This window comes from Bubalus bubalis, chromosome 18 (assembly GCF_019923935.1).
Source record: "Bubalus bubalis isolate 160015118507 breed Murrah chromosome 18, NDDB_SH_1, whole genome shotgun sequence".
In the NCBI taxonomy this organism is placed as follows: domain Eukaryota; kingdom Metazoa; phylum Chordata; class Mammalia; order Artiodactyla; family Bovidae; genus Bubalus; species Bubalus bubalis.
This window is the reverse complement of record NC_059174.1, coordinates 36,786,602-36,799,564: the sequence shown is the minus strand read 5'-3', so window position 1 is coordinate 36,799,564 and position 12,963 is coordinate 36,786,602. Positions and strand designations below refer to the sequence as shown.

At 39.6% G+C, this 12,963-nt stretch overlaps 1 long non-coding RNA gene across 1 annotated transcript in view; it reads right to left on the bottom strand.

Moving 5' to 3' along the window:
* Positions 1–839: 839 nt before the first annotated feature.
* Positions 840–12,963, bottom strand: part of LOC112580259 — a 221,666-nt gene continuing 209,542 nt past the window's right edge. Inside the window, exon 4 of the long non-coding RNA XR_006546370.1 lies at positions 840–1,042. This is a non-coding gene — a long non-coding RNA (uncharacterized LOC112580259). The remainder of the gene's footprint in view (positions 1,043–12,963) is intronic.

Below are 12,963 nucleotides of genomic sequence, written 5' to 3'. Positions count from 1 at the left end.
ATGTGGGGGTGGGCACAGAGAAGCAGCACATAGGAAAAAAGGAGGGAAGAGTATGAGGGGTCCTGTGAAGTCAGCAGGAAGCCCCGTGGTTCCAAAGATGAAACAAACTTCTCTGGAGGAAAAAATTTGTTTAAATATTCCTACATATGTCAAATGGTGAACTTGGGCAGCAAATAAACCGCAGGGAAGACTAATGTCAGACTGTGCTAAATAGCAGTGAAAAAAGTACAGTGTCCTGTGAGGAAGAATTCATTGTTCAAGAACTACAGTTTCATAAGGACACAATTTTTTTTCCCCCCAAAGGCTGCAGCAGCTGCAGTCTGCAGATGTAGTTGAAAAAAATACCCTGGACAGGAGGTACATTCCCCTATGGCATGACCATATTTTCTATAGCAATAATCCTATGTCTATAAAAGGAACAAGAGAGAAAGAGAGAGGACAGGAGACGGATACAATCTCATTCAAGGGTCACACACGCATTACACAAAGAAATAGGCAGGAGTCCTTGTTTATGATTATTTTAAATGTTGACAGAAGCTCTTCTTATATCCACCACCTTGCACTTGGGGATTGGTAGAAAATGCTAACAAATGAGGAGAGCAAAAGAAAAGACTGCTGTGTTCGCTGATTTAAATGTGTGTGTGTATTATGCGTGCACGTACACAGACACACACATATACACACACTCCTAATCTACCTATAGCTTCTTTAAAAATACAAAATGCCTCCTTCAAATTGTTCACTATCACTCCAATTTCCTGTGTAGACCTGAATGTTTGTATATTTTTCTGTGTCTCATAAGTTGCCCAAGATACCTAATATATGCCCAGTATGACACATTTTTAAATGAGTTACTCTTTATTGAATTACAATTTCCAGCAGACACTAATAACAAAATTCAAATAGCTCTCACAGATGAGAATTTTTAGAGTGCTGGGACGTAACCAAGTTTTTAAGAGAATCTCGAAGAGCTACCCACCAAGTGTGTGTAGTAACTGGGGTGTCACTGGATGAAGTTCTTCAAATAGTTAATTAGATTTGCCTAGAAAAAAAAAATCAATCGTTAAAGAGTCAACACTCTAGGAGATACAGATGATAAAGAACTGTTATTGGCACACCCAGGGTGAAGTCAAAAGTAAAACTTAACAAAATAAAGTTTTCAGATTTCCAACACTCCATCCCTGCAGTCAACACAATGCAATTAGCAACACATCAAAAGGAGAGAAAAGCAACTTTTGCCCTATGATTTCTTTTTCCTCCTGAATTTCTCTGGCCCGCTTAACAGGCGTTTTGCAAACACAGAGGAATACAGACACTCATTCAATCAGGGGGTTGCATCGCCTATGAACACCTGCAAACTGAATTTGCTCTGTTTTGTTAACCATTTATTTTGTCTTTACTGGATTTTCAAAGGGAAATGTGATAATCCCACTGTTCTTCAGATGCTCAGCAGGGTGTTTCATCTAATAAAGCCATTGCAATGGAATGGATTAAAGCAACATGGAACATTCCTAATTTGGGATCTGTGAAAGAACTTTAACATCCGGGCATTATGAGCTCAATCTTAAAAAAGTTATTGGTAGGATAAAAGTAGAGTGTCTAACTAACATCTGCTTTTCTTTTTTAAGTGTCTTCATATTGCTATCACTTATGTGAAGCCAGGACATCACTGACTTCATCTTTAGGGACTATACTCGATCACAGGAAAAAAAAAAAAAAAAAAAACATATTTTAAGTTATACAGTTATCATGTGGCTGAAATACCAAAGAGCAGGAATAAATCAGAAATGAAATTAGAAAAGGGATATTTTAGCATAAAAGCTATAAGGGTTCTCTTCCACTCCAAAACTGAAAAGCCATTTTCCAGTAAAGGAGACAAAATTTACTTATGAATTTGTAAGTTTAACCTGTTATTTCCCAAATATGTTTTATACTGGGTCATGTCTCACTGGCTAGAAAATGTGACACCTTCTATGTCTGGTCCCAATTTTTTACACTGTGTTGGTTATTATTTTTTTTAATTGTTGAGAGGGAAGTGACAGTCATCACTCTTCTTTGTACCACTCATTTCAGAGATGACCAGCTAATATCAAACTAATCTATTTAGTTTAGCATATAGACCAATGTTGGGCTTCGCTGGTGTCTCAGTGGTAAAGAATCCTCCTGCCAATGCAGGAAATGTGGGTTCGATCCCTGAGTTGGGAAGATCCCCTGGAGAAGGAAATGGCAATCCACTCCAGTATTCTTGCCTGGGTAATCCCATGGACAGAGGAGCTGGGTGGGCTACAGTCCATGGGGTCATAAAGAGTTGGAAACTACTTAGTGACTAAATAACAACATAATAAATCAATGATATGCAATAGGAATATAATGTGAGCCAACTATTATTTTTCAATTTTCTAGTAACCACATTTAAAAAGCAAAACTAAACAGTGACATTAATATTAATTTAATCCAATATATCTAAAGTATCTTTTAACACAATCAACATAAAAATATTCACTTCTATATGACAGTAAGAAAAAGAAAGAAACTAAGTCTTTGAGCTTGGTATGTGTTTCATGCTTATAACATATCTAAACTGGAACTAATCATATGTCATATGTTCAATACCCAAGACCTGTCTGGTGGCTACTATGCTGAAAAGCTCAGTTTCAGACTGATAAAGAAACTGCAAGGAGAAGCAAGTGAGATAGCCACAGGATAATGTGCTAACTGGGCAGGGATGACAGAGTAGAGACAGACTCCCCAGTTTGGCCCCTCTTCCTTCTGACCCCATCCCCAACTGTGACCGTTTTCCAAAGCCCCATCCTTCACTCACTGTCCTCTTTAGACTCTTTCTCTTGGTAAGTTGATTCACTCATTTACTCATTCAACAAATTCTTACTAAATGTCTGTGAAGTGCCAACTACTGCGGGAGGTCCAAAGGTTTTAAAGACAAATTCTTGCCCTCATAATAGCCAATGCATCTTCACAACTTAGCCTATTAAGTTCTCTGATGGAAGAAGCTAAAGTATAGGCATTTGTGCACCAGAGTTCACACATGACAGGAGGGGACAAGGGTGGCACACAGCTCAAAGGTTATCTCCTCAGAGAGACCTTTGGTGACCATGATCTATAAGGTAGAAATCCTTACCCACTCCCCTATCATTGTCATTACATCATCTTGTTTTATTTTCTTTGGAATATGTATCATCATCCAAAAATCTTATTTCTTTGTATTTTGCTTATTGGTTTATCATTTATTTGTCTTCCTTTCTAAAAGCTAAGTTCCATGACAGTAGGGACCTTATGGGCCTTATTCATCCTGTGCTTTTGACAGAGTAGGTAATAAGTCACCAGTATTCCAACCATCTCTCTCTGAATTTATTTCTAATCATTTGCCACCAGCCAGGCATCTCCTTCCAAAACTTACTATAACCCTTACTATCTGCTAAATGATTCTACACTCTTAATTTATCCTGAAAAACACCAGGCTAAAACACCTGAAACACTTATTTTGTTCTGTCAATCTCCCATCCCACATGCACCACTCTTAAAACAGTTCAGATGACCTTTTTGAGGGAATCAAAAGTTTTTCTCTAATCTGGCCTCCTCATGACTTCTGTCATTTACTCAGTAAAAAGAGACTCCCATTTGGGAGATATGGAGAAATTATTATGGTATCTTAACTTTTCCTACTATCAACTCAACAAAAAATTAAAAGGCATTTAAACGCTGGGCTGGAAGAAGCACAAGCTGGAATCAAGATTGCCGGAAGAAATATCAATAACCTGAGACATGCAGATGACACCACCCTTATGGCAGAAAGTGAAGAGGAACTCAAAAGCCTCTTGATGAAAGTGAAAGAGAGTGAAAAAGTTGGCTTAAAGCTCAACATTCAGAAAACAAAGATCATGGCATGTGGTCCCATCACTTCATGGGAAATAGATGGGGAAACAGTGGAAACAGTGTCAGACTTTACTTTTTGGGGGCTCCAAAATCACTGCAGATGGTGATTGCAGCCATGAAACTAAAAGACGTTTACTCCTTGGAAGGAAAGTTATGACCAATCTAGATAGCATATTCAAAAGCAGAGACATTACTTTGCCAAAAAGGTCCGTCTAGTCAAGGCTATGGTTTTTCCAGTGGTCATGTATGGATGTGAGAGTTGGACTGTGAAGAAAGCTGAGCGCCGAAGAATTGATGCTTTTGAACTGTGGTGTTGGAGAAGACTCTTGAGAGTCCCTTGGACTGCAAGGAGATCCAACCAGTCCATTCTGAAGGAGATCAGTCCTGGTATTTCTTTGGAAGGACTGATGCTAAAGCTGAAACTCCAATACTTTGGCCACCTCATGTGAAGAGTTGACTCATTGGAAAAGACTCTGATGCTGGGAGGGATTGGGGGCAGGAGGAGAAGGGGACGCCAGAGGATGAGATGGCTGGATGGCATCACCGACTCGATGGACGTGAGTTTGAGTGAACTCCGGGAGGTTGGTGATGGACAGGGAGGCCTGGCGTGCTGTAATTCATGGGGTCGCAAAGAGTCGGACACGACCGAGCGACTGAACTGAACTGAACTGAACTGTCTCCTCTCAGGGCAGACAACCAGCCCAAATCTTTTATGTCCAGGCTTATTTCCTCCCAGCTGAGAAGTGGTTCCCAAGCAAAGGATTAGCAGGTAACATGGATAGAACCTTGTAAGTAGCAAACTTCAAACAGCAGTGGCTGTCTGGAAATCTGACCCACACTCAGTGCCACAGTCTTGGGAGCCAATAGGAAACCAATAAGCTTGGTGTGAACACCACAAGGACAGCTCATCCATGAATGGCCCCAGGCCATGGTCTCAGCAGCACCTAAGGTGGACCTGGTCAGAGATCTCTACCCTTTTTGTCCTGAATGGCAGAAGCCCTGGGCTCAGCGCAAGAAAAAAAAATGATATATAGCATCTCTCAACAACCCTCAACAGCAGAGAGGTTTAAATATGGACCTGGAAGAAACAATCCTATTGTACTCTTCTGTAAAAGAGTCACAAACACTCCCAAATTCCACTGTTTTTTCCATAATCATTATACTTCTTTGCTACTGAAATGCTGAGGTTTTTCAGAACATCCAGGCTTACTTACCATCCTGTTGGAATGAGAGCACAGGAGGAAAAGGATACCTTTTTTTCTTTTTTCAGTGATGAGTCAATAATAGGAAAAAAATCAAGACACTAATAGCCAGTTCTGGTGCTTCCCTGACTTGTTAGAGGCTCTTATATCAAGTACAAGAATAAGAAATACAGATATATATAAAGAGGGTTAGGCTACTACTCCTAGAACTAATCCTAGTTCCATCCTTTGACACAGGTTTATGCTCAAAGTACAGCACTAAATACTGTTTTTAAACAGATTTAATCACATAATCATGTTTAACTAAGAGAAGGACTCTGCAATGAATGTTCTTAGTTTCAGCATCTATAAAATCAAGAGAAGGGACTAGATAATTTAAAATCAGTTTTATAATTTTCTTCTACTCACTCCAGCCTCCAAACCCTAGAGGAATTACCCTAAGCATTTATTACCTATTCTGTTAATTATTGTCCTTAATTAAATAACACCCTTAAGAAGTGCTTAACCACTGAGTCCATGTCTTGCCTCCTTAATTAGGATGTAAGATCCTCAGGCATAATTCAACAAAAATATATTAAGTACTCACTGCGTTCAAGGAATATTATAAGGACAGAGGTTTCTCCCTAGATGGTTGGCACATTACCTGACACTTAATAGCAGTCACTTTGAATATGAAAGATTTCTTAACTTGGCTCCACTGCAGTATTTTTTAGCTTATTTCTTCCTATGGGTGGGGAAGTCTGGCGCAATGTATGGATAGGCTTGGAGGAGATCCAGAAAATAAATGAACAGGTCTGCCATCCTGGGATTTTTTTGCTCTGGAGATTTCTGAAATCTATGAAATGTTGTAGAAATCACTGGCCCATAATACTGCCAGCTGTTCTCCTTATTTTTCTGTTGTGTACAAAAATCTATCTTTTACACACTTTATTATGGAGAAGTAAGTACTCTTACTTCTGACTTAAATGTTCCTTGGGAAAAAGCAAGGCAGTCAGTCCTGATGTAGGAAATAGGTCCTGAGCAGGCAAGTCACTGAGCATATGTAGTTTATTCAGGAGGTGATCCCAGGAAGCACAACTGAGGGAAAGGGGAAAATGAAAAGGAAGGAAAAGACCAAAAAAAAAAAAAAGGTGTGTTTATAAGGGGATATTGCAATAGGCAACTAGGGACTCTCTGAACTGGCAGGTAAATCAGAAATGTCTCTCCCAATGATGGGAAAGCAGGAAAATGTATTCACTGCCTCTCATCCTTCAGGAGCTACAATTGCTCCTAGGAAGTTCCCCAGCTTTGAGACATCCAGGCACAGTGCAAGAGAAAGCTCCTAGGTGGAGAAGCAGAGACACAGGACTGGAGGTGGAAGCTGCTACACTGCATAGAAACCAGCCACAGTAGCTGCAAGTGGACTCAACTGTAAGCCAAGGAGACATAGGACAGAATGTCAGTTGCAACTGCTTCGTGCATTAGTTCATCTATCTTCACCACCAGAGTCAAGCCAACAGCTCCAGGAACCTAGTTTCTCCTCATGGTCCTGTCAGTTCCTCCTGATTGATATCAGATTTCACATCACTTTACAGCCCTCTATCTTAGAGGCCTTTCTCTAAATGGGATATGACGATGGCTTTTATCATAAGGTAGTAGAAAGTTTAGAGATGTAACTGATTTTTCATGTTTGATGGGATTTGGGTCAGGGGTCACAAACTCAAATGCCTTCTACGGCTTTGGCTTTATGATCGTCGTAAACAGGGATAAAGCCTCAATGAGAATGATCCTGAGGGCCCCAGCTGCCAAGGTGGTAAGTGTTGAGAAGGGGAGGGGTACTGCCAAAAGCATGTTGAGTCATTCAACTGCTACTTATTGTCTACTCCACAGCATGACAGAAAGCATGCTAGATGCTAATAATACAGCTGTTCCCGGCCCCTGTCCTAAAGAAACCACAGCCTACAGAAAGAGATGTACAAAGAAAAAAATGTGATGAATGATAACAAAGTTGGAGTCCTTTACCAACCCTGAAGTTCATTCATGAAAATCCATTTCACAATAGAAGTGACATTTAAGACATCTTTCAGAAGTTCATGGAAAAATAAGGTCAGAATACTGAGTTACCTATGAGCACTTCTGTGGCCAATGCTGAATCTTCGAGATTCGCTGGCATATTGAGTGCAGCACTTTCACAGCATCATCTTTCAGAATTTGAAATAGCTCAACTGAAATTCCATCAACTCCATTAGCTTTGTTCATAGTGATGCTTCCTAAGGCCCACTTGACTTTGCATTCCAGGATGTCTGGCTCTAGGTGAGTGATCACATCATCATGGTTACCTGGGTCATGAAGATCTTTTTTGTATATTTCTTCTGTGTATTCTTGCCACCTCTTCTTAATACCTTCTGCTTCTGTTAGGTCCATACCATTTTGGTCCTTAATTGTGCTCATTGTTACATGAAATGTTCCACTGGTATCTCTAATTTTCTTGAAGAGATCTCTAGTTTTCTCATTCTATTGTTTTCCTCTATTTCTTTGCATTGATCACTGAGGAAGGCTTTCTTATCTCTCCTTGCTATTCTTTGGAACTCTGCACTCAAATAGGTATATTTTTCCTTGTCTCCTTTGCCTTTATCTGGAAAAGGTCAGTTTTCATTCCAATCCCAAAGAAAGGAAATGCCAAAGGATGTTCAAACTACCACAAAATTGCACTCATCTCACACTCATCTCCAAGTAGAAAAGTAATGGTTTTACATTACTTTTACACTAGAAAAGTAATGCTCAAAATTCTCCAAGCCAGGCTTCAACAGTACATGAACCGTACACTTCCAGATATTCAAGCTGGTTTTAGAAAAGGCAGAGGAACCAGAGATCCAATTGCCAACATCCACTGGATCATAGAAAAAGCAAGAGAGTTCCAGAAAAACATCTACTTTTGATTTATTGATTATGCCAAATCCTTTGACTGTGTGGATCACAATAAACTGTGGAAAATTATGAAAGAGATGGGAATACCAGACCACCTGACCTGCCTCTTGAGAAATCTGTATGCAGGTCAGGAAGCAACAGTTAGAACTGGACATGGAATAACAGACTGGTTCCAAATAGGAAAAGGAGTACATCAAGGCTGTATATTGTCACCCTGCTTATTTAGCTTATATGCAGAGTACATAATGCGAAATGCCAGGCTGGATGAAGCACAAGCTGGAATCAAGACTGCTGGGAGAAATACCAATAACCTCAGATATGCAGATGACACCATCCTTATGGGAGAAAGTGAAGAAAAACTAAAGAGCCTCTTGATGAAAGTGAAAGTGGAGAGTGAAAAAGTTGGCTTAAAGCTCAACATTCAGAAAACGAAGATCATGGCATGTGGTCCCATCACTTCATGGCAAATAGATGGGGAAACAATGGAAACCATGAGAGACTTAATTTTTTTTTTTGGCCTCCAAAATCACTGCATATGGTGACTGCAGCCATGAAATTAAAAGATGCTTGCTCCTCAGAAGAAAAGTTATGACCAACCTAGACAGCATATTAAAAAGCAGAGATATTAGTTTACCAACAAAGATCCGTCTAGTCAAAGCTCTGGTTTTTCCAGTAGTCATGTATGGATGTGAGAGTTGGACTATAAAGAAAGCTGAGTGCCGAAGAATTGATGCTTTTGAACTGTGGTGTTGGAGAAGACTCTTGAGAGTCCTTGGACTGCAAGGAGATCCAACTAGTCCATCCTAAAGGAAATCAGTCCTGAATATTCATTGGAAGGAATGATGCTGAAGCTGAAACTCCAATACTTTGGCCACCTGATGTGAAGAACCGACTCACTGGAAAAGACCCTGATGCTGGGAAAGATTGAAGGTGGGAGGAGAAGGGGATGACAGAAGATGAGATGGTTGGATGGGATCGTGAATGCAATGGACATGAGTTTGAGTAGGCTCCGGGAGTTGGTGATGGACAGAGAAGCCTGGACGTGCTGTAGTCCATGGGGTCACAAAGAGTGGGACACGACTGAGCAACTGAACTGAACTGATGAGCACTTCTAAAAATATTGCATACTACTTCTAATTGTTCATGTTTAATGAGTACTAACTACATATCAGGAACAATATGAAGTGCCTTTCACTGTATTCTCAGTTAATCCTCCCAATAGTACTAATTAAAAAAAAAAAAAACTGAGCCCAGAGAGATTTGATGACTTGTGCAGAAGTCATGTAGCTAACAGATACATCAAAATTTAAATTCAGGTAGTCTGGCTAGGGAGCCCACATTCTTAATGACTAATCTATAGAACTTGATTAAGACACAACAAAGGTTACATATGAAATTAAAATTAACAGTATTTCACATAGTTGAGATATTAGGTTACTATAGTAGAGGTTACTATACTATTAATTTCTGGTATAGAACAAACCACCTCAAAGTTTGGTGACATAAACTTTCATTATTTCTCATGACTGATATGGAGTGACTCAGCCGGGGCCAAGTGATATAGGATGGCTTTACTCATGTCTGTGGCCTTCACTGGATGGCCTGGATGGTTGGGTGTCAGGATACACAGTCTTTCATCCTCCAAAAGGCTGATGGGGTTAATCCATACAATGGCAGAAGGGCTTTCAGCAACTAGACCAAGTAAGTCCTAACCACAAGTACTTTTCCAGCCTCTACATCATATTTGCTATTATTCCATTGGCAAGTCCCGTGGCCAAAACTAGGGCCCAGAAAGGAGTAGACCCAGGGAGGCAAGAATAAATGCCAGAATTCCTATGGAAGTTCTATATATGTAAATTCATTCTGCTTTGCTACAGATGCATAATGTAAGAGGAACTATATTCTGTGTAAGTCATTTACCCAAGTGTTCAATCCATTCCTTATTTTATAAGTGAAAATAAATTCTTTCTCCCCAGACCCCACAGAGTTACTGGACTTAGAATATGATGAGTAGGAATAAAAATGGAGAAAGGAAAAAAGAGGAAGAGAAAAAGAAGTACAGCAGCAACCACCACTTTGCAAAAAGCTCTTGTAGAATATAGTTTCTCTTAAGTCATGCATCTGCAGCAAGGATAACTGTTTCTAGCCTCCCTCCCCTAGTCCTCAGGAACTCTGTGTCCATGTTAACCCCCTGTCCCTCCTCCCACAGCATCAAAGATGCAGCCCCAAGATCCAGATTACTCTTTCCTCAGCTTCTCTCATGTCTTCTAACTTTTGTTTGCACCAACTTCTATTCCTAACCCCCAGTATCCACTTTTTCAAATACCAGTAACAAGAATGACTTACAGTTTACATACACTCAAAGTGAAATTGTCACAATTGCTAACAGTGAAACAGAAATATAACCTGTACAGAAGAATTTTCCAAAAGGAAATGGAGAGGAATATAAGCACCCATTGCTTTAAGGGCAAGGTGGAAAAGCGGGCTGATGTGCTAGGAGAAGAGGGATAAAACTCGGGCAAATTTTATGACACGGTGAGATGAATCACATCAGCGTGTGACTGGCCAGTGATGCCTTTTTGTGTTTTCTCATATAAGTAGAGAGCATCAATAATAGGAAGTAATCATTCAAAGCACTTACCCCCATCCCTGGAAATAGTAAGGCAGTCGCAAATTCTTAAAACCACTGTATTTGACACTGTATATGACAATTTGCATATTGTTTCACATTGGATGTTCTTCTAATTAACATGCACCTTTCAATAAGTGTCAAAAGATACTTGATGGTCATCAGACCAAGGGGTGGGCCTCCATATAATACCTTCCTAGAGTATAAGAACACCTCTTCCCTTTCCTCCTCTCTTCTCTTCCCCTGGCATACTGGTCTGGTATATCCATTTCAAGAAAATGAAAGTTAGAAAGAAAACTCTGTGTGTGTGTGTGTGTGTATCTTTTACCTTCGGGCCACAACTCCAACCTCCGCTGACGCAAAGAAAAACAGAGGTCTGGGTACCATCCCCGCAGGGTGCATGAGCAAGTTCTGAGCCAATTAAAGCCAAAGCAATTTCTCAAATTGTATTACAGCTGAGGACACACCAAGGAATTTGGACATCATCCCATGTGCTATCAGGGATCACTGAAATACTTACACAGGGCACTGCAACAAGCAGATTTGTTTTAGAAAACTAACACCTGCAGCAAGCAGTAGGTTGGGATGGAGTCTAGAGCAGTGGTTCTCCAGGTAGGATTCCCAAACAACAGCCTCAGCATCACCTGGGAACTTGCTAGAAATGCAGTTCTGAGCCCCACTCCAGACCTGCTGAGTCAGAAACTCTGAGGGTGAAACCAGTACTGTTGTTTAACAAGTGCTCTGGATGATTCTGACATACTCAAGGGGAAGAACCAACTCTGCAGAGGCAGACAGGCCAGATGGTATTCTGTATGGAGGGTCTCTGATTAAGATGCCCTACCATCTCTGTTTCTAAAAGTCCATTAAAGTGACACACTAACGGAAGATTTAAAATAGGTATATAGTGATAAGGGCAAGGAAAATGGGTGAAAAAAGCACAAGTGAAAGATGTCCTAAAAGTTTGGAAGATGAAAGGGAGATGGAGGACTGATGGACTACCATGGCTGACAGGTTTAACCAAAATGCTTAAAAATTTGTGTACTAGACTCATGCAGTAGACAAAGCATAGAGTCTCCTTTAATAATGAGATGGCTTTTTCCTTTTACCACCCTAATCTGACTTTATTGTTTTAAATGATTAAGTTTATCCTTTTCTCCAATAACAGAGAAAAATAAATCTAAAAAAAAAACCCAGCAATACATCCAGTGATAATCATATATAAAGTATGAGGAAAAAATTACCTACACATTTTCCCTAACTATCTCAAAGAGATTTGCTTTTTCAACCTCATTCTTTTTAATGGCTACTTTGAAATGTTTCATCTAAAAGGCAGAGGACTACCAAAATTAAGCCATTTTTCAGAAGCTACCTGCACATACCAGCTAACTCCGAGTACATGAACAAATCGTAGATATGTCTGGAATTCAGGCTAAGATTAAGCCACCACTAACTTTCAGAGCTTATCAGAGCATGAATCTCATGAGGCCATCCAAATAAGAATAAATTAAAGACACTGACACTGTCTAAATCTCAGATTAAATTTCATAATATTAATAACCCAATGCTCATTGCAAGTTTCAAACAGAGCAAATATCCTTCATTGTAATTCACAGGAGAAATTTCTCATCACAAGCAGTGTTTTTCTGCACACATCTATATATTTTCATAATATTCCAACCCTTTAAGGTTATATGACATTTAATTTAAGAAATTTCTGTCCAATAAGGTGAAAAAATTCTCAAACTCACCTTTCAAAGGTCTTTCTTTTCCCCTGGCAGAGGGTAACACAGTTTTTTTCATTCCTCCTTGCTTTGAAATAGCCTATAAACTTGGGTTCTCCTAGAGGTAAGAGCTCACTCCCAGTCTTCCAGGTTGCAGCAATTACTCAAAGATGTTGAAGCAAATCTACTTTGAAGCAAATCTAAGTGTATTTCATGAAACCAAATGCAAGCTGGCAATTGTACAGATGAAAGCAGTAACTATCAGCAGTTAGTCATTTTCCCCCTTTTGTGGGTGGAGAAAGACAAATGAAAAAGAAAATCTCTGTATTCAGATTAGTTCTGATGAGTTTACCCATCAAAAGTTCACCCAATTAGATGAAACTCTCTTGGTTAACTTGAGTTAGTTACAGTTTGGAAATCATACAACAAATTAGTTACTTTCATCTTGGGCAATGAAATGATCATTTGGGCATTAAATTGAAAAAAATGGTTTGAAGAGACTGCACTTATTTAGAGAGAATTTAGAGTGAATACTCTAAATAGGTTCAAATCCTAATTAGCTTCAACTAACAGTTCAAACCCAGATTTATGACAGGAGTTTCAGAGATGCGAA